The sequence below is a fragment of the Bos mutus genome, unplaced genomic scaffold, assembly GCF_027580195.1.
Source record: "Bos mutus isolate GX-2022 unplaced genomic scaffold, NWIPB_WYAK_1.1 CTG967, whole genome shotgun sequence".
Classification (NCBI taxonomy): domain Eukaryota; kingdom Metazoa; phylum Chordata; class Mammalia; order Artiodactyla; family Bovidae; genus Bos; species Bos mutus.
In genome coordinates, this window is record NW_027220442.1 from 1 (window position 1) to 24,173 (window position 24,173).

The 24,173-nt window shown below is 44.1% G+C and overlaps 1 long non-coding RNA gene and 2 pseudogenes across 1 annotated transcript; 1 reads left to right on the forward strand and 2 right to left on the reverse strand.

Annotated features, from left to right (window-relative positions):
- Nucleotides 1-5,535: 5,535 nt before the first annotated feature.
- On the reverse strand, nucleotides 5,536-10,006 carry LOC138987181 (small ribosomal subunit protein uS2-like; annotated as a pseudogene).
- Nucleotides 10,007-11,175: 1,169 nt separating this feature from the next.
- Nucleotides 11,176-14,084, forward strand: LOC138987179 (epithelial splicing regulatory protein 1 pseudogene; annotated as a pseudogene).
- A 2,082-nt stretch (nucleotides 14,085-16,166) lies between these two features.
- LOC138987180 (uncharacterized) lies at nucleotides 16,167-23,213 on the reverse strand. Its single transcript, XR_011463580.1, has 3 exons — nucleotides 21,418-23,213; nucleotides 16,885-17,049; nucleotides 16,167-16,363 (listed from the first exon to the last, which is right to left on the reverse strand). It is a non-coding gene; the product is annotated as an uncharacterized lncRNA (long non-coding RNA).
- Nucleotides 23,214-24,173: the final 960 nt, after the last annotated feature.

Below are 24,173 nucleotides of genomic sequence, written 5' to 3' on the forward strand. Positions count from 1 at the left end.
AAGTGAGAACATGAATGAATGTAGAACTTCTGGAACATCTGATTTTAAAAGTATTTGTTTATCTTTAAAGTCCAATAAGAAAATTTTACTCATGGTTATCTTGTCTGAGGAATAAACATGGAAAATACTTACTAAAAAAAAGCTACAGAAGAAATGGACAAATTCTTAGAAAAGTACAACTTCCCAAAACTCGACCAGGAAGAAATAGAAAATATTAACAGACCCATCACAAGCATGGAAATTGAAACTGTAATAAAAAATCTTCCAGCAAACAAAAGCCCAGGTCCAGATGGCTTCACAGCTGAATTCTACCAAAAATTTAAAGAAGAGCTAACACCTATCCTGCTCAAACTCTTCTAGAAAATTGCAGAGGAAGGTAAACTTCCAAACTCATTCTATGAGGCCACCATCACCCTAATACCAAAACCTGACAAAGATCCCACAAAAAAAGAAAACTACAGGCCAATATCACTGATGAACATACAGGCAAAAATCCTTAACAAAATTCTAGCAATCAGAATCCAACAACACATTAAAAGATCATACACCATGACCAAGTGGGCTTTATCCCAGGGATGCAAGGATTCTTCAATATCTGCAAATCAATCAATGTAATACACCACATTAACAAATTGAAAAATAAAACCATATGATTATCTCAATAGATGCAGAGAAAGCCTTTGACAAAATTCAACACCCATTTATGATAAAAACTCTCCAGAAAGCAGGAATAGAAGGAACATACCTCAACATAATAAAAGCTATATATGACAAACCCACAGCAAACATTATCCTCAATGGTGAAAAATTGAAAGCATTTCCTCTAAAGTCAGGAACAAGACAAGGGTGTCCACTTTCACCATTACTATTCAACATAGTTTTTGGAAGTTTTGGCCACAGCAATCAGAGCAGAAAAAGAAATAAAAGGAATCCAAATTGGAAAAGAAGAAGTAAAACTCTCACTGTTTGCAGATGACATGATCCTCTACATAGAAAACCCTAACGACTCCACCAGAAAATTACTAGAACTAATCAATGAATATAGTAAAGTTGCAGGATATAAAATCAACACACAGAAATCCCTTGCATTCCTATACACTAATAATGAGAAAACAGAAAGAGAAATTAAGGAAACAATTCCATTCACCATTGCAATGGAAAGAATAAAATACTTAGGAATATATCTACCTAAAGAAAGTAAAGACCTATATATAGAAAACTAAAAACACTGGTGAAAGAAATCAAAGAGGACACTAATAGATGGAGAAATATACCATGTTCATGGATTGGAAGAATCAATATAGTGAAAATGAGTATACTACCCAAAGCAATTTATAGATTCAATGCAATCCCTATCAAGCTACCAACAGTATTCTTCACAGAGCTCGAACAAATAATTTCACAATTTGTATGGAAATACAAAAACCTTGAATAGCCAAAGCGATCTTGAGAAAGAAGAATGGAACTGGAGGAATCAACCTACCTGACTTCAGGCTCTACTACAAAGCCACAGTTATCAAGACAGTATGGAACTGGCACAAAGACAGAAATATAGATCAATGGAACAAAATAGAAAGCCCAGGGATAAATCCACGCACATATGGACACCTTATCTTTGACAAAGGAGGCAAGAATATACAATGGATTAAAGACAATCTCTTTAACAAGTGGTGCTGGGAAAACTGGTCAACCACTTGTAAGAGAATGAAACTAGAACACTTTCTAACACCATACACAAAAATAAACTCAAAATGGATTAAAGATCTAAGTGTAAGACCAGAAACTATAAAACTCCTAGAGGAGAACATAGGCAAAACACTCTCTGACATACATCACAGCAGGATCCTCTATGACCCACCTCCCAGAATATTGGAAATAAAAGCAAAAATAAACAAATGGGACCTAATTAACCTTAAAAGCTTCTGCACATCAAAGGAAACTATCAGCAAGGTGAAAAGACAGCCTTCAGAATGGGAGAAAATAATAGCAAATGAAGCAACTGACAAACAACTAATCTCAAAAATATACAAGCAACTCCTGCAGCTCAACTCCAGAAAAATAAATGACCCAATCAAAAATGGGCCAAAGAACTAAATAGACATTTCTCCAAAGAAGACATACAGATGGCTAACAAACACATGAAAAGATGCTCAACATCATTCATTATCAGAGAAATGCAAATCAAGACCACTATGAGGTACCATTTCACACCAGTCAGAATGGCTGCGATCCAAAAGTCTACAAATAATAAATGCTGGAGAGGGTGTGGAGAAAAGGGAACCTCTTACACTGTTGGTGGGAATGCAAACTAGTACAGCCACTATGGAGAACAGTGTGAGATTCCTTAAAAAACTGGAAATAGAACTGCCTTATGATCCAGCAATCCCACTGCTGGGCATACACACTGAGGAAACCAGAAGGGAAAGAGACACGTGTACCCCAATGTTCATCGCAGCACTGTTTATAATAGCCAGGACATGGAAGCAACCTAGATGTCCATCAGCAGATGAATGGATAAGAAAGCTGTGGTACATATACACAATGGAGTATTACTCAGCCATTAAAAAGAATTCATTTGAATCAGTTCTAATGAGGTGGATGAAACTGGAGCTTATTATACAGAGTGAAGTAAGCCAGAAGGAAAAACACCAATACAGTATACTAACGCATATATATGGAATTTAGAAAGATGATGGCGATGACCCTGTGTATGAGACAGCAAAGGAGACACTGATGTATGGAACAGTCTTATGGACTCTGTGGGGGAGGGAGAGGGTGGGAAGATTTGGGACAATGGCATTGAAACATGTAAAATATCATGTATGAAATGAGATGCCAGTCCAGGTTCAATGCATGATGCTGGAAGCTTGGGGCTGGTGCACTGGGACGACCCAGAGGGATGGTATGGGGAGGGAGGAGGGAGGAGGGTTCAGGATGGGGAGCACATGTATACCTATGATGGATTCATTTTGATATTTGGCAAAACTAATACAATTATGTAAAGTTTAAAAATAAAATAAAATTAAAAAAAAAAGCTACAAAATTTGAGGCTTTTAAGAAGGGAATTAAAAGAGAGTGGGTCATGAAGAGTAACTCCTTTCAGATGGAGAAGCTGAGAGGAGAAAGAAATTGATTTAAGAAAAGATCTTACTATTAGAGCTGAGGCCATCTGTCATTTAGTCAAATTTGCTTTTCTGCATGCAGGGTCACCTTATACAGACTCATACAGACACACAATACAGCTACCATCTCCACTGATACGCAGAGGGGTGCCCTGGCCACTGCTTCAGACCACCTTGTGGGCACTCAGGATGCTCAGGACTCTGTCCTGTGTGTCCCTGTGAAGTGACTTCCAGGAGGTCCATCCACTGAGACGAGTTCGTCTGTTTTCAAGCAGCCCTTTAAATCCCTGAGGCCAGCGCCCCTCTCTCTCACCACATAAAACATCCCCCCATGTGTAAGTGCTCCTCATCAACATGGCTGCTGCTTTTATAATCAGTCTTCAGATATGGTCACCTGATTCTGTTATTTTTTATTATGCTGAAATCAGTCAAGTGTCGTATATCTTACTAGCATATTAATGTGTCAGATTCAGAGAAATAATTCAAGGATGAAATCAACTGATTATCCTCCTATCCATATGAAGTATATAAATATAATCTCTCAGAGTTGGTGAAGGACAGGAGGGCCTGGTGTACTTCAGTCCATGGGGTCGCAAAGAGTTGGACATGACTGAGTGACTGAACAATGATAAAATATTATCTCAATTGATAAAGAATGTACAGTGCATAGGGGAAAGTGGGAGAAAAGTATTTTGAAAACTGGATCAAGCTTAGCTAATAAAATTAGCAGTTGCAAATGCTGTTTGAGGGAAGAACATAATGAATTATGAATTAGGAAATTTTCCTCTTATGTGAAAGGAAAACAGCAAAAGTCACAGAACATCCTCATGAGTAGATATATTTATTTATTTAGAAACTGCTTATTTTCTGTCAACCAATTTCCATTTTAAGAGCTTGTGGGGTTTCCATAATGGCTCATGGTAAAGAATCCTGCCAATGCAGGAGACATGAGTTCAATCCCTGGTCCAGGAAGATCCCACGTGCCTCAGAGGAACTAAGGCCATGCACCACAACCATCGAGCCTGTGCTCCACAGCCTGGGGGCCACAGCCCTGAGCCCACGCTCTGCCACTGCGGGAGCCGTGAGGCATTCCCCTCGTGACAAAGGTCATGAGGAAGGAGGCTCGGCAGGCACCACAACCAGAGGGATCGACTCACCTCAGCAGTCCCTGTGCAGCCGGAAGGACCCAGCACAGCCCCACCCCCAAAAAACCAGAGTCTGCCTACTTTATTGCTTTGTGCTCTCACCTCCACTTTACTGGGGCTGTCCCCTACCACCATCTCGCTCTCTCTGTCAAAGAGTTAACTTACAGCTCCAATTAATAAAGTTCCTGGGCAATTAGGAGTGTTTAAATCCAAACCCCTCTGATGGCTCTCTAACTCACCTGACAAGTTTACCCGGACTCCTGCAGCTATGCATACGATTGTTTACAGTCTCCCAGCTGCCAGAGGCTCTTCCCTTTAAGATATTCAAAATTAGAGCCTCTCAGAGAGTTAAAACTGTCAGAATAAACTAGTAAAGGATTTCATTGATGAGTCAATGCTTGTTGGTGAAGTTTCCACATCCCCTGAATTGTATCCTTGAATATGTATGTCATCTCCAGTGGGTATGTAGAAAAAATAAGTAGTGGCCTTGGTGTTAGTAACTTTATGACCCTTAAGGTAATAAATTCTTTCTTTTGTTGTAAACCCATTACACATCTTGGCCTATAGGAATGCAATTTTATCTTTGGAAGATGGTGCCAAACCTTGAAATAATTACTCTTAGAGAAAGTAAGTCTTTGTTGATAAGTCCTTGTCAAGAGTCATAAAATGTTAGTAGGCCTTCTGGCCAGAAGATGATGTAAATCACCTAAACCATTTGTATACGATACATTTGCAGGAAAGAAACCTTCTTTTTGATAAGAATCAAAGACTGCTGACTTTGCATCCCCTATTATCCTTCTATAGATGTAACTTTGGGAATAAAAGCCCCTGTTGAAAATAAAGCCACTGGGCCTTGTTGACCAGCCTTGGTTCCCCATGTCATTCTTCCTCTAACCTCCAGCTGAGATTCCATCTGTTTGAGCGAAGAACCCACCAGTGAATTACTAATTATGCCTGGGCTTCTAAGAAAACCCGAGAAGATGTCTTTAGGTGAGACACCTTCCGCTATTAAAACAAACTTGACTTTCATTCAGTTGGTGAAAATTCTTGTCTTTTAGTTTTATTGGTTTAAATTTTAAAGAAACCATGCTACTCAGGCTTTTCTCCACTGAATTATCCTACTGAGCTATCCTCATTCTATTGTTCCCTAGATCTCTAATTAGCATATAAATAGTCGCCAGGCCATTCTCTGGATCAGCTGGGGCTGGTCCCCAGCATGCCACCACTGAAGGGGCCCTGTTTTGTTCCATAACAAGATAGTTAACGAGAAGGCCAGGAACCACAACCAGAGTGCTCCCTGTTCACCGCAACCAGAGCAAACCTGTGCAGCAGCAAGGACACAGCACAGCCCCCACCCAAGAAAAGAGCCTGTGAAAGAACAGCTGAAGCCCACGCAGTGTTGTGCCTACCAGTCCAGTGGCCTGAGCAGTGGGCGCTGCAGGCCAGCCTTCAGGGGGAACTGTGGAGTGGGCAGCAAGTTTGCCTGCCCGCCTGTGGACTAGGCCAGCACCTCAGATCCAGTAGCGTTGCACTCAGCTGCTGAAGTGACCCATTCACGGTGAAGTCCTCCTTGGTCAGAGCTTGCTCAGCTGCCACCTGCTCTTCCCTTTTAATCTCTTCAGAATCTGCAGATGTAGAGATCAGGCACGACCTCCCAAGAGTGTTCACAGGAAACGGTGCGCTGGGCAGAACTTCCCAGGTGAGCATCCGCCAAGTCAGACCCACCGACTGAGCTCCCTGGTTGCCGGGAATGGGTCGTCTCCAGAGTGCAGAGGAGAGTCCGTGTCACACAGACCGATGGTAAGAAGTTCACATACATGCCTCTGGGAGAGGCTGGCGGTCAGCCCTGGGCTCGTAACCACCAGGAGTCTTGGCTCCTGGAAGCTGCCTGGGTCTGGTTAGTGGAGGCTCCAGGAGCGAAGCGGCTGACCAGAGGAGTGGTGGCAGCAAACTGCAGCTCAGCTCGCTGGCGAGGGTTCCTGGAGGACGCAGCAGGGACAGCAGCTGGGTTTTCAGTGGCAACGATGGCATGAGCTGCCTACAGAAGCTTCTCCCAGGTTCTCTTCGGATTCCTAGTGTAGACGCCGCCACTTTTCCTTCTGTAGATGTACTGCTCCATTGGGAAGTAAAGGTCGGTGCTACCTAAGTGGGCCCCTGCTGCAAGGAACGTGATGACGTCGTCCTTCATTTGCCGGACATCAAGGACTGAGGATAGTGTAAAAGATTCACTTCAAGTTATGACAAAAATCCAGACAGTGCCCTATGGACCACTGTCTGGGTAGCGTGGGAAAAGCCTGAGAAGATATGTTAGAGAAGCCAGATAATCTGATAAAACAAACTTGACTTTCATTCAGTTTGTAGAAATAACGCTGTGAGTTTTATTTTTTAGAGGTTTAAAATTTTTTCGTAATGTCTTGGCATTTCTGAGAAACTTATAATACATGTACAAGATTCAAGAACCTAAAAATATTTCATATTACATTGTTCTTCCTACCCCCTCCCTTCTTGTCAAGGCCCTGCTGCTTCCACAGTCAGCCACGTGTTTTGTTTCTCAGGAATAGCTTCTGGAGGCTTATTTTTTTTTTTTCTAAGTATTTATTTGGCTGTGCCTGTGGGACCTTTTCCATGGGAACTCTTATCTGTGGCATGTGGGTTCTAGTTTCCTGACAAGGGATTGAACTCAGGCCCCTACAATGAGAGTGCAGAGTCTTAGCCCCTGGATCAGGAGAGACGTGCCCAGAATGTCATTTTATGGATACACAAGCAACTATGAATATCTATTTCTTCTTCACTCCACATGTGGTGCTAATGGTAAAGAACCCACCTCCCTGTGCAGGAGACATAAGGGACTCAGATTCAATCCCTGGGTCTGGAAGATCCTCTGGAGCAGGAAATGGCAACCCACTCTAGTATCCCTGCCTGGAGAATCGCCATGGGCAGAGGAGCCCGGTGGGCTACAGTCCATAGTGTCACAAAGTGTGGGACGTGACTGAGTGACTGAGCACAACCACATTTAAAACCATACATGGTCACACACTGTGCACAGTGTTTTATGGTATCTTGCTTATATTCAGCTGACAATATCTTGGGAATATTCTCTCTTGGGACACTATTTTCCACAAATCAGTCCAGTGAATAGATGATGTACTATAATACGCTTTACTGGTCCACATTGGAAAAACACTAATATAAAATGACATCTTGGCATCACAAAAAACAATGTAATGCATAACCTTAGCCTAATTTATTCCATTGCAGGAAAATGTATCAATTTCTAATGCAATAGGAATTTCACAAATCTAACGGATTTGTAGCCTAAAGTACTTCTAACTGAAATACAGCATCTGATAGGATGTTGCTGATAAACTAGCACGTTGCTGGATTCCTCACCCCGTTACCCCACCCCACTGAGGAGCTATGCAATGATCATTTCTCTTTCCTTAAGACTCGACCTCTCCTCTCCCAGATTTCTCCCTGATCTGTTTTCAAAAACATTCACCAACCTCTTCTGCCCTTGTGACTTCTCTATAATCTGCTCTTCTTAGCACTGTCCTTCATTCTCACACCCTCATTGCCTGGTCTGGTCTCTACCTGCCATCTCAACATTGCCCATCATTGCTCCACCCACTCCCCTAGAGATGCTATCAATACGGCCAGATAGATGGTTGAGTATAGAAAAATGGTTCATGGATGATACTGAATCACTGAGCCTGGATGAGAAGGAGACATCCACAGGGGAGTCTAAGGTAGCTGGGGAAGAAGGAGAATTTAGGTTTTATCTGTGGTCTTCACTCAGGGGAAGATGCTACAGGGCCCACCAGGGAAGGAGAAGTCAGAGTCAGAGGTAAATACTTGGGAGGTGGTGTCCAGAAATTCCAGCAGGAGCTCTGGAGAGAAGAGTGAGGGAGAGCACCTGCTGTGAGGCTGCTGTGAGTGTCGGGCAGGGACACACACGGGGCAGCAGAGAAAGGAGCAGGAAGGTGATAACAGGCTTCCCAAGGGAGGGAGGGTGTCACGGTGATAGTGATGTGCACACAGTTACACATGTCACGGAGATGAGGGAGGATGAAAAGAGCCAGTGAGAGGGAGGGCGGATGCAACTAACACATCCTGTACGCTGTTTCCTGAGAGGCCAAGAGCAGAGGCCAAGAGAGAGGCTGAGCCAGAGCACAGGACACAATGAAGGAGACATGAAAGTTGATAAATAAAAACATAGGTGTTCAAATCAAGATTGTGTTAAAACACTCTTTTAAGGAATACAATTGGGATTTTAAGGAACTCCTTTTAAGGAATACAGAAATAAAATTGCAGGTGAGATGATATTAATTCTTAGATGATGATTCACAAGAATGACTCCCCTGCCTAAAGAGTGACACCATCAGAAGCAGTTCTGTGCAGAGGTGAGTGGGGAGATGGCACAGCACAGTGGTGGAGACACGTGGTCGATGGAGACTCTGGGCCTTCACGGGAGGAGGGGGGTCCTGTAGACCCCACATGCCGGTGTGCTGAGAACATCGAGCAGGAGTTACTTGAGCCATTGAGAGTCACTGTACTTGAAGGGGTTTTTGTTTAAATATAATTTTATTTCTTTTGGCTGCCCTGGGTCTTCTTTGCTGCCTGCAGGCTCTCTCCACTTGTAGTGAGCAGGGCCTGTGCTCTAGTTGGGTGGTTGGGCTTCCCGCTTTGGTGGCTTCTCTTGCTGTGGAGAGCTGGGCTCTAGGATGCCTGGGCTCAGTCTTGGCGGTGTACAGACTTAATTTCTCTGTGGCATGTGGGGTCATCTGGGACCAGAGATCGAACCGGTGTCCCCTGCACTGCAAGGTAGATTCTTAACCACTGGACCACCAGGGAAGCCCCTGTACTTGAAGTTTTCATTGGAGCTACCTAAAACATGATAAAAGTGACCTCAGCAAAAGGAGCACCAAGCACACGGCCTGCCTTCCACCAAAGAGAGCCTGCTGGGTTTGCACAGACCCCTTTCCATTTCTGAACCACAGTTGCCATTTACTCACTTCCTCTTTCTCCACCTAAAAACCACACATCTCTTAAATTCTCCAAGCAATCTTCCTGGTGGCTTTCTTCCATGGAAGTAGAATTTCTAGGCAAAAGATTCTGTGCAATCTTTCTATGTGAATATCAGAAGAAGGTGAACATTTTGTTTGAGGTTATGGTTCTGGAAATTCAGAATTAAATATGTTTCAGCTCACATTGGCCAAACGTGCTGTACCTGGCCTCAGCCTCCTGTATTTTAGTTGGCTCACTGGTGTCATTAAGGTCCTGGGATCCCTCTAGCCCCTCAACTACTGCATCCACCTCCTATGGCATGGCAAAAAAAGGCTCTCTGGTACCATTAAGATCCCTGTTGATTGCAGATCCTGTGATCTTGCTGGTGCCTTGACTTACTGCAGCTTCCTAAGTCCTTACCTAGGATTTGTTGGCATAAAGTTCAACCAGGAAAAACAGAAAACAAAACCTGTTTTAGTGTGTCTCTTGATATTTGGTTTTGTTTTTACATTTGCAAGAGCAAAACAGAGAAAATGAAGCAAAAGATACTTTCAAACATATATGGTTAACTGATTTAGAATTACTGATTCAAAGAGTGTCTGTAAAAATAAAATGTGACTTCCACTCCCAGCTTTAAGAGGAACAGTATCTGAACTTCCTCACCTGGCACTGGTAATTAGAAAGCTGAACAAAATACTGGGAACAACTGTTTTCAGATCCTGGACAGCAGGCCATGCAGGACTAAGTTCCTAGAGTGAAGATGGATACACAAATCCATCTGAAGACTCCTGGCTGTCTGCCTTCAGGCAATTTCCATGCTGCAGGTACAGGGAGGGGAACCCAGATGCAGCCCAGCAAAGCCCTGATCTGAGAACACAGGTGAGCCAGGGAGGTGCAGAAGGTGATATGTGTGGGGCAGGGCATCGAAAAAGAGAGAGCTACTCAGACAGAAAGAATGATTCCAAGTGCCTAATGAGCCCACTGAGTCTCTGTCATCTGATCACACACAGGTGAAATTCCACAAGGCTGGGCAGGAACAACTTTTGAGGAAAGAATTATTACTGGAGAGCTATGCATTGAGTGGGACTGGATGCCATGATCTTAGTTTTCTGAATGTTGAGCTTTAAGCCAACTTTTTCACTCTCCTCTTTCACTTTCATCAAGAGGCTCTTTAGTTCCTCTTCACTTTCTGCCATAAGGGTGGTGTCATCTGAATATCCGAGGTTATTGATATTTCTCCTGGCAATCTTGATTCCAGCTTGTGCTTCTTCCAGCCCAGCATTTCTCATGATGTACTCTGCATATAAATTAAATAAGCAGGGTGACAATATACAGCCTTGATGTACTCCTTTTCCTATTTGGAACCAGTCTGTTGTTCCATGTCCAGTTCTAACTGTTGCTTCCTACAGGTTTCTCAAGAGGCAGGTCAGGTGGTCTGGTATTCCCATCTCTTTCAGAATTTTCCACAGTTTGTTGTGATCCACACAGTCAAAGGCTTTGGCATAGTCAATAAAGCAGAAATAGATGTTTTTCTGGAACTCTCTTGCTTTTTTGATGATCCAGTGGATGTTGGCAATTTGATCTCTGGTTCCTCTGCCTTTTCTAAAATCACCTCAAACATCTGGAAGTTCAAGGTTCACATATTGCTGAAGCGTGGCTTGGAGAATTTTGAACATTGCTTTACTAGTGTGTGAGATGAGTGCAATTGTGTGGTAGTTTGAACATTTGAGCATTCTTTCTTGGCATTGACCTTTCTTTGGGATTGGAATGAAAACTGACCTTTTCCAGTCCTGTGGCCAGTGGAAACTGCTGAGTTTTCCAAATTTGCTGACATATTGAGTGCAGCACTTTCACAGCATCATCTTTTAGGATTTGAAATAGCTCAACAAATAGATGGGGTACCGACGGGCAGCTTCATGTCAGGCAAATTCTGCATCCTGAGGCTTCTAAGAAGAATGTATTATTGCCTGAATGCTTCTATTCCTTTTTGATCTTGAAAAAGAATTCAAGAAGTGTTGCCCTGGTTCACCTGATATTGATAAACTGGATGTGGCAGCAATGACAGAGTGTTTAAATTTTGAGAAGAATAGTTCAGCCTCCCGGTATGGAGCATCTCAAGTTGAAGATATGGGAAATATAATCTTAGCAATGATTTCAGACCCTTATAATCACAGGTTTTCAGATCCAGAGAGAGTAAATTACAAATTTGAAAGTGGCACTTGCAGCAAGATGGAACTTATTGATGACAACACAGTAGTCAGGGCACGAGGTTTACCATGGCAGTCTTCGGATCAAGATATTGCAAGATTCTTCAAAGGACTCAATATTGCCAAGGGCGGTGCAGCACTTTGTCTGAATGCCCAGGGTCGGAGGAACGGAGAAGCCCTGGTTAGGTTTGTGAGTGAGGAGCACAGAGACCTAGCTCTGCAGAGACACAAGCACCACATGGGGAGCCGGTACATTGAGGTTTACAAAGCAACAGGTGAAGATTTTCTTAAAATTGCTGGTGGTACATCCAATGAGGTGGCCCAGTTTCTCTCCAAGGAAAACCAAGTCATTGTCCGCATGCGGGGGCTCCCCTTCACGGCCACGGCTGATGAAGTGGTGGCCTTCTTTGGACAGCATTGCCCCATCACTGGGGGGAAGGAAGGCATCCTCTTTGTTACCTACCCGGATGGTAGGCCCACAGGGGATGCTTTTGTCCTCTTTGCTTGCGAGGAATACGCACAGAACGCACTGAGGAAGCATAAAGACTTGTTGGGTAAAAGATACATCGAACTCTTTAGGAGCACAGCAGCTGAAGTTCAGCAGGTGCTGAATCGATTCTCCTCGGCTCCTCTCATTCCACTTCCAACCCCTCCCATTATTCCAGTACTACCTCAGCAGTTTGTGCCCCCTACAAACATTAGAGACTGTATACGCCTTCGAGGTCTTCCCTATGTAGCCACAATTGAGGATATCCTTGACTTCCTGGGGGAGTTTTCCACCGATATCCGAACTCATGGGGTCCACATGGTATTGAACCATCAGGGCCGCCCGTCAGGAGATGCCTTTATCCAGATGAAGTCTGCAGACAGAGCATTTATGGCTGCACAGAAGTGTCATAAAAAAACCATGAAGGACAGATATGTTGAAGTCTTTCAGTGTTCAGCTGAGGAAATGAACTTTGTGTTAATGGGGGGCACTTTAAATCGAAATGGCTTATCCCCACCGCCATGTAAGTTACCATGCCTGTCCCCTCCCTCCTACACATTTCCAGCTCCCGCAGCAGTTATTCCTACTGAAGCTGCCATTTACCAGCCCTCAGTGCTCCTGAACCCACGAGCGCTGCAGCCCTCCACAGCGTACTACCCCGCGGGCACCCAGCTCTTCATGAACTACACGGCGTGCTACCCCAGCCCCCCAGGTTCGCCCAATAGTCTTGGCTACTTCCCTACAGCTGCTAATCTTAGCGGTGTCCCTCCACAGCCTGGCACGGTGGTCAGAACGCAGGGCCTGGCCTACAGTACTGGAGTTAAGGAAATTCTTAACTTCTTCCGAGGTTACCAGTGTTTGAAAGATGTATGGGAATCCTGAAACCTTCAGACATAAGACAACTTCCAGCAACTTCAGGAGAAGTTTGTCTACACTCAGGCTGCAGTATTCTCAGCAAACATCATTGGACGGTGGGCGAATGCCCTATCTTTTGGTGGAATGAAAAATTTGAGCCAGTGAAGCCAAATTCTCATTGCAAGCAGCATGCTTGGCTCCTTGCTCACTGCAAACAGGCATTTAAAATGTGAATTTGAAATCGGGTGTCTCCACTACTACCAGCTAATATGGCATCATAGGTGTTTCCTAAGTTTTAAGTCTTGGGGGAAAAAATACTCCACTGACATCTGCCATCTCCACCAGGAACTCTTTTATGGAAGCTCCATGTTTGTGTGTTCCCACTCTTCTTCCCATCTTCTGCACAATCATGTGCTCTTCTGAAGTAAGAATAAGGTCTTGGAGTATGTAAGTCCCAGACTTACAGCAAGAAATGGCTCTTGGCCATCACAATGTCTTACAGTTAAAAGCCACCAAAAACTATTTTTAAAACACCTTGGAAAAGTGAGAAGAAATGGCACACCCATCACAAAACATACATAGTTTAAAAGTTGCATTTTTTTTCTCAGTGGGTATCAGTTGTAAATAAAAATGAACTAGGGGCCAAAATATAAAACCAAAAATGAAGCAGCTATGTGTAGTTATTAATTTCTAGTTTGAACTGTAACTGAATACTGTGGCTTCGTATGTATTATTTTATACTGTACTTTCCCCATTATTGATGCTTCGGACTTTAATAAGAAATTCCATAGTTTTTAATATCACAAATGAGAATATTTGAACAATGTATTCTAGAAAGCAATATACTAACTGAAGTGAATGCTTGTATATAATAAGATAGCCTTAATCCTTTTTCTCTAATGCCTTAACTGTCGAATAATTAAAACTTTTAAAAAGCCTAGGGTTATAGTCAGCATGCTAGACTGAGAGGTGAACACTGATGTGATGAGAACAGGTGCTGCTGTCGGTGTGTGGCACTGTGGCTTAGCTGTGTTTATGCTCCAGAAGTGCAATATTAGACACTAGCTACGTAGTACTGCTGCCTCGTGTAACTCCAAAGAGAAGAACCGAATTTGATTAACCAAGTGCACATGTTCCTTTAAGTTCCTCTTAATGTCCTTAGCTTGAATGCAATGCCATACAGATTTATGTGGCAGCTATTTTTATTTACTTTGCATTATTTTGATTAATACCTTAAATGGAAAGCCAAACAGTCCCTCTTCACTGACCAGTAATGTCCATTTAACTGCAGTAGGAAAAATAAGAAAAACCATGTTGTGTGAAAATTGGGGATAACTGGCACTTAAGATCATAAAAATAGTTCTTTATACTTGGCTGCCTTAAGATGCTGTTTGCCCAGAGCTCTGAAAGACTTTAAGATAGGCAGTAATACTACAATACTACTGAATTTTTGTAGAATTGTTACATTTGATAATAAAACTTGCCTGTTTAATCTCAAAAAAATAAAAATAAAAAGCAGAGACAGTACTTTGCCAACAAAAGTCCTTCTAGTTAAAGCTATGGTTTTTCCAGTAGTCATGTATGGATGTAAGAGTTGGACTATACAGAGAGCTTAGCACAAAAGAATTGATGCTTTTGAACTGTGGTGTTGGAGAAGATTCTTGAGAGTCCCTTGGACTGCAAGGAGATCCAACCAGTCCATCCTAAAGGAGATCAGTCCTTGGTGTTCATTGGAAGGACTGATGTTGAAGCTGAAACTCCAATATTTTGGCCACCTGATGTGAAGAGCTGACTCATTTGAAAAGCCCCTGATGCTGGGAGAGATTGAGGGCAGGAGGAGAAGGGGATGACAGAGGATGAGATGGTTGGATGGCATCACCAACTCAATGGTCATGAATTTGAGCAAGTTCCGGGAGTCGGTGATGGACAGAGAGGCCTGGCATGCTGCAGTCCATGGGGTCACAAAGAGTCGGACACGACTGAGCGACTGAACTGAACTGAGTTTGTATTTGGGCCAGGCCTTTTGCAGGGCTAAAATTTCCAGTTTCTGAGAATGTAGCCAAGGGGTGAGTCTGAGAGAGGCTCGGGATGTACCAGAGCTCACTCTTAGACTATCTGCCATAGAATGGGGTACTGAGAGTCAGCGGCTGACAGAAAGGCGTCCCTTTTGTCCCAGTGATCTCCCCGTGTGACTAATGCATGAAAATGGCCGACCGACCCAACAGTCATGCCCGACAGTGAGAGGTGACCCCTAAGAACCGTGCAGCTAGGGCACCTGTGACCTGGGCAGAGATAGATTTCATACTTTTCACAAGTGCACGGGGAACATTCTCCAAAATTGACCATATGTTGGGCCAGAAAATAAGTCAACTCTAAATAGACTCAAATCATACAAAGGAACTTTTTCCTGTCACAAAGCAATGAAACGAAAAATCAATAGTGGAAGGAAAAGTGGGAAAATCCACAAGTATGTGAAGATTAAACACACTCTTAAATAACCAGTAAGCTAAAAAATAATTAAAAAAGGAACTTAGAAAATACCTGGAGACAAATCAAACTATAAACAGAACATACCAGCATGTATGGGATTCTGCAAAAACATCACCAACAATGAAATGTAAAGCTGTGAATGCATACATTAGAAAAAAGCTCAATAAGCAACCTATCTTTACCCTAGGCAGAAAAGGGAGAGCAGACCAAACTCAAAGCTGGAAGAAGGAGTGAAAATAGTAAAGATTAGCTCTCAAATAAATATTCAGAAGAGGAAAACCAAAGAAATCAATTTTAAACAAAAGTTACTTCAAATAGGTCAACAAAAGTAACAAATCTTTAGCTATATTGACTAAGAAAAAAGACAACTAAAATCAGTAACAAAGAGGAAACGTAACTGCTGATAAGACAAAACAGAACAGTAAGGGAGAGCTCTGAGCAGCTGAGCACTGTGAGATGGGATAGTCTGGAGAAATTCTGTTATTTCAGTCTCAGTCTGTGATATTCTATTCTGGCAACCCTAGCAAACTAGCATAGCTTTATCCTCTTTCTTGCAAGTAAAAGTTATGAAAATGATGCCAAAACTCACAAAGTATATAAAGTATCCAAAAGGAGGAAAAAAGAAAAGGACGAACTACCTAGGGTGTTGAGAAAAATCTTTTTGTTTCTTACCACAGTTAAAATAAAAATGTCAAAACCACTAGAAAAAACTCATGAATAGACATTTTAGAGAAGCCAAACAACAACCATGGTAAAATAACCAGAAAGTCATTCAGTTGGTAAAAACAGTAAAATAATATAGTAAAAAAAAAAGAGTAAAATGCATTTTATTCTTTGGAGGTTTTAAAAATTCAATTTACTGAAAATCCCAAAAGGTTATAATACAGGCACATGATTCAAGATACTGAAAATACACTTTGCCTTAATCTGTGCCTCCCGTCATTTAGCCTGTGTGTCCAGGGCCATCTGCCTCCACAGGTAGTATTTTGTTTCTTATGGATCCTTCTAGAGTTCCTTATAAGCAAACATGAAAATATATTTCTCCTTCATGCCCTAATTCAAAACATACATAGTGGTATATTAAGCATGGTGTTTTGTACATGTTGCTTTTATTTATTTGACAATGCCTTGGAAATTGTCCTCTATCAGGACATAATTTCCTGCAGAGCTGTGCACTGAATGGATGATGTACTATTTAATACACTTTGCCCATCCACAGTGGGATGAACACTGATATGCAGCACTCTGTTTATATTATGAACAATGCTGCAATGGAGAACTGTGACCTGTGCTATTCTGCTGCTAGCAAATGTGTAGGATATATTTCCAAAGGATTTGTAACCTGGAATATTTGTAACAGAAAGAGCATTTGATAAGATGCTACCAGTAAGATCCTTCTGAGCCAGCAATGAGCCTTTGTCTTTAAACTGCAACTTCTCCATCACACCACTCCCCCACCTGTGTTTAAAACTGCTTTCCAACGTTTTCTAACCTTGAGAAACCCTCTACAGTCTGTTCTATCATCAGCACTGCCCTTTATTCTTGGTGCAGTTACAACATCACCAGGTACGTACCTGTTGTCTCCACTCTTCTCTGGGTCCATCACTGCTCAACTCACTCCATTAGAGCTGGAGCCAACGTGGCCAGATAACTCCTTGAGTGTAGACAAATGGGTCATGGATGATCTGAACCAGGGAGCCTGGTGCCCAGGAGAGAGGGAGGGTCTGTAAGGGGTGTAACTGCAGAGAAGGAAAGGTATATTAGGTTTTATCCATGGTAATTATTCAGGTGAAGATTCTACAGAGCCCAGACATGGGAGCAGGAGTCTCGGTTGGAGATACATAGTTGGGAATTTGTCCCCAAATATCACAGCTAAAATGGGAGGCGGGGACTCCAAAGGGAACAGCATGTGAGTGAGTCTGCTGTGAACCTGCTGTGAGTGCCAGGGAGAGACACACACGGGCAAGGATGCAGCAGAGAGGCAGGAAGGCAGCAGCAGGCATTCCAAAAGGAAGGGAGCATCATGGCAATAAGGACGTGCCACAGAAGCATGTGCCACAGAAGGGTGGCGGTAAATGGAAAAGGGATCAGAAGTCATTCATAAGTCCTGGCAAGTTGCTTCATGAGAGACTAAGGGCAAAATCAGACCATAGTATACAATGAAAGACAGATAAAATTTGGCAGGTAAAACCCACTCATGTTCAAATTGAGATTTTGTTAAAATGCTCTTTTAAGGAACATAGAAATACAATCTCAGATGGGAGGACGATGACGTTTAGGTGATGGCTGACAGAATGACTCCCTGCCTAAAAAGAGATCCCTCCCTCCCGCCGGCAACAGTTCTGTGCAGCGTCGGGCAGAGAGCCCATGACACCAGTGGGCAGATGTAATAGGAGACATGTGTGGAGAAGGGTGGTGACTGCAGGTCTTCAGGAAAGAGGGGGTTCCTGCAGACTACATGTGCCAGTGTGCAGATAACATCAAGGGGGAGCTATTTGGAACACTTAACCTGAAAAAAATTACTTAAACTGAATTTTAAATTGGCACCATGTAAAGTGCAATGGCTTCCCTGGTGGTTCGGGTCGTAAAGAATCTGCCTGCAATGCCAGAGGCACGGGTTTGATCCTTGGGTCAGGAAGATCCCCTGGAGAAGAAAATGGCAACCCACTCCAGTATTCTTGCCTGGAGAATTCCATGCACAGAGAAGCCTGGCAGGCTACAGTCATGGGAAAGCATGGTAGGAATAATCCCAGCAACGTGAGGAAGTGTGCTGTGTGCTGGGTAGCCACCTTTTCACCTGGACAAAGCCTGCCAGGTTTGGTTTAACCCTTTTTGTCTCAGAACTTTTCTTGTATTTTAGTGTCTTTCTCTTTTATAATTAAAAGTCACATTCCTTAACCTTTCCAAGCAGTTTTCCCGGTGGCTTTCTCCCTTGGAAGTAGGACTTCTAGGCATGGGTTCTATGTATCTTTTCTACATAAACTTTATGAAAATCCCTTTTTTTTTTTTTTGAGGCAACAGTTCTGCAAACTGTAGAAATAAATTCATTTTGGTTCATACTGGCCAAGACTACAAAAATTGCTCTTCAGTCTCCTGAGTTTAAAATAGGCTCTCTGGTACCATCAAGGTTCCTGCTGATCTCAGATCCTGTGATCTTGCTGGTGCCTTGACTTACTGCATGCACTCTGTCTGACTGCCAGGGACCTGTGTCATCCATCTGTGTGGGGACGGGGCATCAGTGTTCTGTATTTATGTGAGAAGTATTCAGAGCAGGATCAAATCCCGGGATCAGGGACTGGCAGCACTGAGCTAGCACTGACTCCGCCCCTCTTCTCCCCGCCCCTCCCTCCCGCCCCTCCTCCCCAGCCCCTCCTTCCCTTCACCACGTTTGCACTCACTCATGTCAACTCAGCCCCCATGTGTTTCCACCCTCCAAGTTGGTGCCCATCTCAGGACCCTTGTCCCTGCTCTTCCCTCTCCTAGAATGCCGTTGTCCTAGAGCTTAAAGTGGCTGCTGTTTTCTGCTCATCTGGATGGCAGCTCAGATATTAACCTCTCGGATGGGCATTCTTGGACCAGCCTGTCTAATGCTGGTGTTTCCCCTTTACCATCCCTCGTGACCCTGATGTTTTCCATCAAGTGTTGTTTTTAGTCACTAAGTCATGTCTGGCTCTTGCGACCCCAGGGACTGCAGCCTGCCAGGGTCCTCTATCCCTGGGATTTCCCAGGCAGGAATACTGGATTGGGTTGCCATTTTCTTTTCCAGGGGATTTTCCTGACCCAGAGATTGAACGCATGTCTCCTGCTTGGCAGGTGGATTCTTTACTGCGGGGTCCTGCCCGGCTGATCCAGGGTATTGAAGCGGGAAGGCGTCGGCGACCTATTTATTTAAATATTTTATCAAAGATATAAAGAGTAATAGGATGAGGATAGCTCAGTAGGAAAATTCAGTGGAGAAAAGAGGCTGAGTAGCTTGGTTTACGCTGGGAGACCAATAAAACTTCAAGACAAGAAGTTTGCACCACTTACCAGGCCGCAGGCGTCCTTCCGTTCTCCCGAAGGAGAGGAGACACTGAGGCCTCCCGGTCGGATCTTAGAAGCCCAGGCATAATTAGTAAGCATGGTGGGTTCCAGGCTCCAGATGGAGACTCAACCAGAGTGAGAGAGAGAACGACATGGGGAGACCAGTATTTTGAGAAACTGATCCCAATTCTTTATTTTCCATGGTCTACTTTTATACACTGAGATGTTATGCAAAAGTCACGAGGGGTCAGCAGTCCTGACTTTTATCAAAGTCAGGTGCTTCATACAAATGTATACAGAGGTCTTAGGGGTGTTACATCATCTTCTGGCCAGGGGGGCCTGCTGACAATTTGACCCTCTCCTTGTGACAGCGGGTCAGTCAATCAGGACACTTATTTCTCCAGGGCTGATTATTCTCAAAACAGACGCCACCCAAATAAAGTTACATTCCTACAGGGTGAGGGTGTAGTGGGTTTTAGTTAAGGAAAGAATTTACTTAGCCTAAGGTCTAACGTGATTAATATCAAAGGTTAATTCTATATATTCATTAATGTGTGTAAGGGCAGGGGATATGGAGACTTAGCAACAAACATTGGCTCAACAAATGAAAAACCCTTCACCAATACAATTTCTAATCAGCCCATTATACTTATACTAATAGTTTTCTAACTTTTCTAAGGAACCTGTTTTTAGAAGGTTTAAAGCATCTTGTGCCTCTCACGGTTGGGAGGCTGTGAGGATCACATGTGGCGGACAAGCCTGTCAGGCAGGCCAGAGAACCTTCAGAGGAGTTTGTAGGTTAAAACACTCTTATCACGCCCAGGAATTATTATAAACTGGAGCTCTAAGTTAACTCCTTCTCCAAAGAGGTGGTCAGCCCCGTAAAGTCAGAGGTGTAGGTGAGCACAAAGTAGTAAAGTAGGCAGGCTCTGGTTATGGGGGTAGATGCTCGAGGAGTTCCAGGGGACTCCTGAGGCTCTATCCCGCTTTGCGTATGTCGAGCCTCCTTCCTCATGACCTTTGTCACAGGCGGAGTACCTCACTCTGGCTACCGGCAGTGATAGAATTCCAGTTGAGCTATTCCAGATCCTGAAAGATGATGCTGTGGAAAGTGCTGCACTCAATATGCAATATGCAATAGGAACTCAATATGCAATATGCGGCTCCCGGCACTTTACCACTGTGTCACCTGGAAAGCTCAGTTTTTTCTTTATAATGCTAATCAAAACATTTTCCCCAATTAAAATTTTTATTTATAAGAGTCTGCATACTCCAGAAAGTCACATGAAGTCAGGGTCCCTATCTGTTCACTTATTAATGTGCCTCCAGTGATTACAATTCTCAGTTGATAAGTATTTATTGAGTAACAAATGTAAGAGCCTTAAAGTCCCTTTAATTCAAATTCATGGATTAGAAATGAGATGGGAGCTGCCAAGTGTCACACAGGTGGTCACCTCAAGCCAATCCAGAGACAGTGAACTGCACACTTTAGAGCAGAATGAACTGCTAGTGGCTGAAAAAGAAGATGGACACTGGGATTTGGGAGAAAAAATAATTCTCCACAATATAAGCCTTGGGAAAATTTAGTGTGACTTATTACACTAACAGGTCTTATGAAAACAGAGCAAAAATTGCCACAGTGACTTGATAGTACCTGAAGGATTCAAACTCAGAGACTCTAAGACCTTACCCAGGATTTATTGGCATAAAGTTCTTCTAGGGGGTGGGAAAAACCATCTAAGTGTGTCTCCTGATAGTTCATTTTATTTTAACATGTTCATGAGCAAAACAAAGAATATGAAACGAAAGACACCTTCAAGCATGTGTGGTTAGGTGATTTTAAATTATTGATGCAAAAGTATAATTTTCTCTTAAAATAAAATGTGATTTCTGCTTCCAAATAAATACAAAGAGTGTCTGGACTCTCTCACCAGTATTAACTGGCAATTAGAAAGCTGAGCAAAACACATGAAATGAACCCTGAGTCAGAATGCTTGGCCAGAGACAACCCGGAAACCAACCCCATCACCATAAAACCTGAGACTGCAGGTCACATGGCAGAGAAGTCCCCTGGGCTTCCTCACCCTGCTGCTGTCCTCCTGGGTGCCCCTTTCAATCAAGTCTCTTGCCTTGTCAGCACGTGTGAGCCCACTCTAGGGCCCTGGAAAGGGTTCCGCTTCCTGCAATGATAAGAGGAACAGCGTCTAGACTTCCTCACCTACCACTGGGAATTAGAAAGCTGAACAAAATAGGAAACGGTTCTCAGACCCTGAACAGCAGGCAGTGTTAGGGTTCCAGGACAAGGTTCCTCGAGTGAAGGTGAGCACACACATCAACCTGATGACTCCGCAGCTCTCTGCCTTCAGGGGGTTTTCACGCTGCAGCTGCAGGCAGAGGAACCATAAACATTCTGGCAAAAATCTGAATTGAGAACACTGGTGAGCTGGGAGGCCAGGGAGGCTATAATCTGTGTGGCAGAGCATCAAAAAGGAGGGAGCTACCCAGAGAAAAAGTTCCACCACTGCTTAATGATTCCTTTGAGTCTTTATCGAATATCAATCTGAGGACATACAGGCGAGATTCCATAATGAATAAAAACACAAAAACATAAAATATTGGTCTCACAAGCAAAAAATAAAACAATTCCTTCCACATTAATTTTTTTCAAAGTATGGCAATTAAATGAAGGCTAGTGCACAGTACACACATACATAAATGGATATGTTTCTAGAAAGCAATTTTTAAAGATGTCAATAAACCTCTTGTCATTCCAATTTTAGAATTCTACTAAAAAAGTGAAAAAAGTAATGTGGAAATATGTCTTTGCATACAAAAGGCATTCGAATAGCTTTAGTATTCTTTCTCAAAATTTTTTTTAATTGGTGGAAAATTGTTTTACCATTTTGTGTTGGTTTCTGCCATACAACCATGCAAATTAGCCATAATTATTTATATATATGTATATCACTTGCTTCTTGAGCCTCTCTCCCCTCCTTGAATAGCTTTAGTTTTGGAATGGAAAAGTTATAAGGAGCCCTACATGTAATGTCTAAATAGTAAGGAGATCGTTAACAATGTCACACATGTTCCTGACTCAATATTATGCTTCCATTACCATGTTTATGAAGATTTTAAAATACAGATCAGTAGGTAAATTTAGCAGCTACTATTTGCATTGCAAGGGGTCAGCCAGCACCACTTGCATTAGGCTGAGACTAGGAGTACGCATAGGAGCGGTAGCAAAACAGGAAGGCAGGTCCTGCTCAGAGCTTGTGATGTAAGAAAGCTGGAAGCAGGCTCATGGGACGAGGGGCACTCATGGGATTGCTTAGAGGAACCTGTTCCCACTGATTTGTTTCTAACTGGAAAGGATACAGAAGGAAACAGTCACTGACCCAGACCGGACCTTGAGGCCTATTGCAGCAGAGTTTGGGGGTGTGGATTGCCAGAATGGTTGCTGGGGGGTATGGCCTCGTGGGTTGTAGAGTTCCCTCTGCTTTGAAACAAATATTTAGACATACTGAAACTCCTCTTTGGTCATCTTCAACTGAGCAGCTGGTTTGTGGATAAACTTTATAATTACAGACAACGGTAATAATTACAGTAACGTCGAGTAACAACGATAATAGTAATTTTCATTATTATAGATTTCAGTACTTTCATCTACTAAAACCTCCTGCTGCTGCTGCTCCTAAGTCGCTTCAGTTGTGTCCGACTCTGTGCGACCCCATAGATGGCAGCCCACCAGGCTCCCCCGTCCCCGGGATTCTCCAGGCAAGAACACTGGAATGGGTTGCCATTTCCTTCTCCAACGCATGAAAATGAAAAGTGAAAGTGCAGTCAGTCGTGTCCGACTCTTAGAGAACCCTGAACTGCAGCCTACCAGGTTGCATTTGCATTTCTCGCTCCCGCGTCCTCCCTTTCACGCGTGTTCAGAGGCTCTTTTGAGACTAAAGATGCGCCAGGCTCGCGTCTCCCCAAGACCCTCACGGGACGGCCCCGGACGCTTTCTGTGTCTCAAACATTTGGCGCTTCTGACCGCCGAGCCCAGGCAGGACTGGAGCCGCGCATTGGGCGACCTCCTTGCTCGCCTGCCACGTTCCCTGATGTGACCCTCGGTGAGGGGGCACGTGTGTGGGGTCCACACAGCCGCCGAGGCCGCAAGGGGAACAGAAGGGACCACAGGCGATCCCCACGAAGACGCAGCCCAGCCTGCGGACGATCACAGAGCTTGGAGAAACGACAGTGGCTGTCGTGGAGCAGCTACCCCGCTTCCGGCCCTGGTGCGGACCTGAACTCCAGGTCATGAGGCCCCGTGCACAGGGACTGTGGTGCCGCGGGGATGGCCGGGCGCTCCGTCCAGCGCCACCTTGTCCCGCGCGTTCGGCCCGTCCCCACTCCAGAGGAAGGCCGGGATTCAGGGACGGCTGGCGGGAACCCAGCGCCGTCCGCCGACTGAGACACACGACCACTCCCAGCCGAAACCGGAAAACTGGACAATGTGGCCTCAGGACACCGCTCGGGGCACGGTCACTCTCATTCGCGAGCTATAGCCCAGCGCTGACCACGGGCAGAGGAAACGTCCCGACCGCCCTCCCGCTCCTAGAGACACGGCCCGTTCTCACCACGCAAGCCTGCACGTTCGATTCAAGCGGGAGCAGGGCGCGTCCAGGCCCGAAGACGGGGCCCCGGCGCGCACGGTAACGAGCTCTACGAGCACGGACTCTGGCCGGCTGGCCAAGCCCCGGAGCCTAGAGCGGGTGTACCGCGGAGGGGAAACGAACGCCCTAAACGGTGACCCAGGAGCCTGGCCGTTGAGCCACAGGCGCTCTGGCGCTGA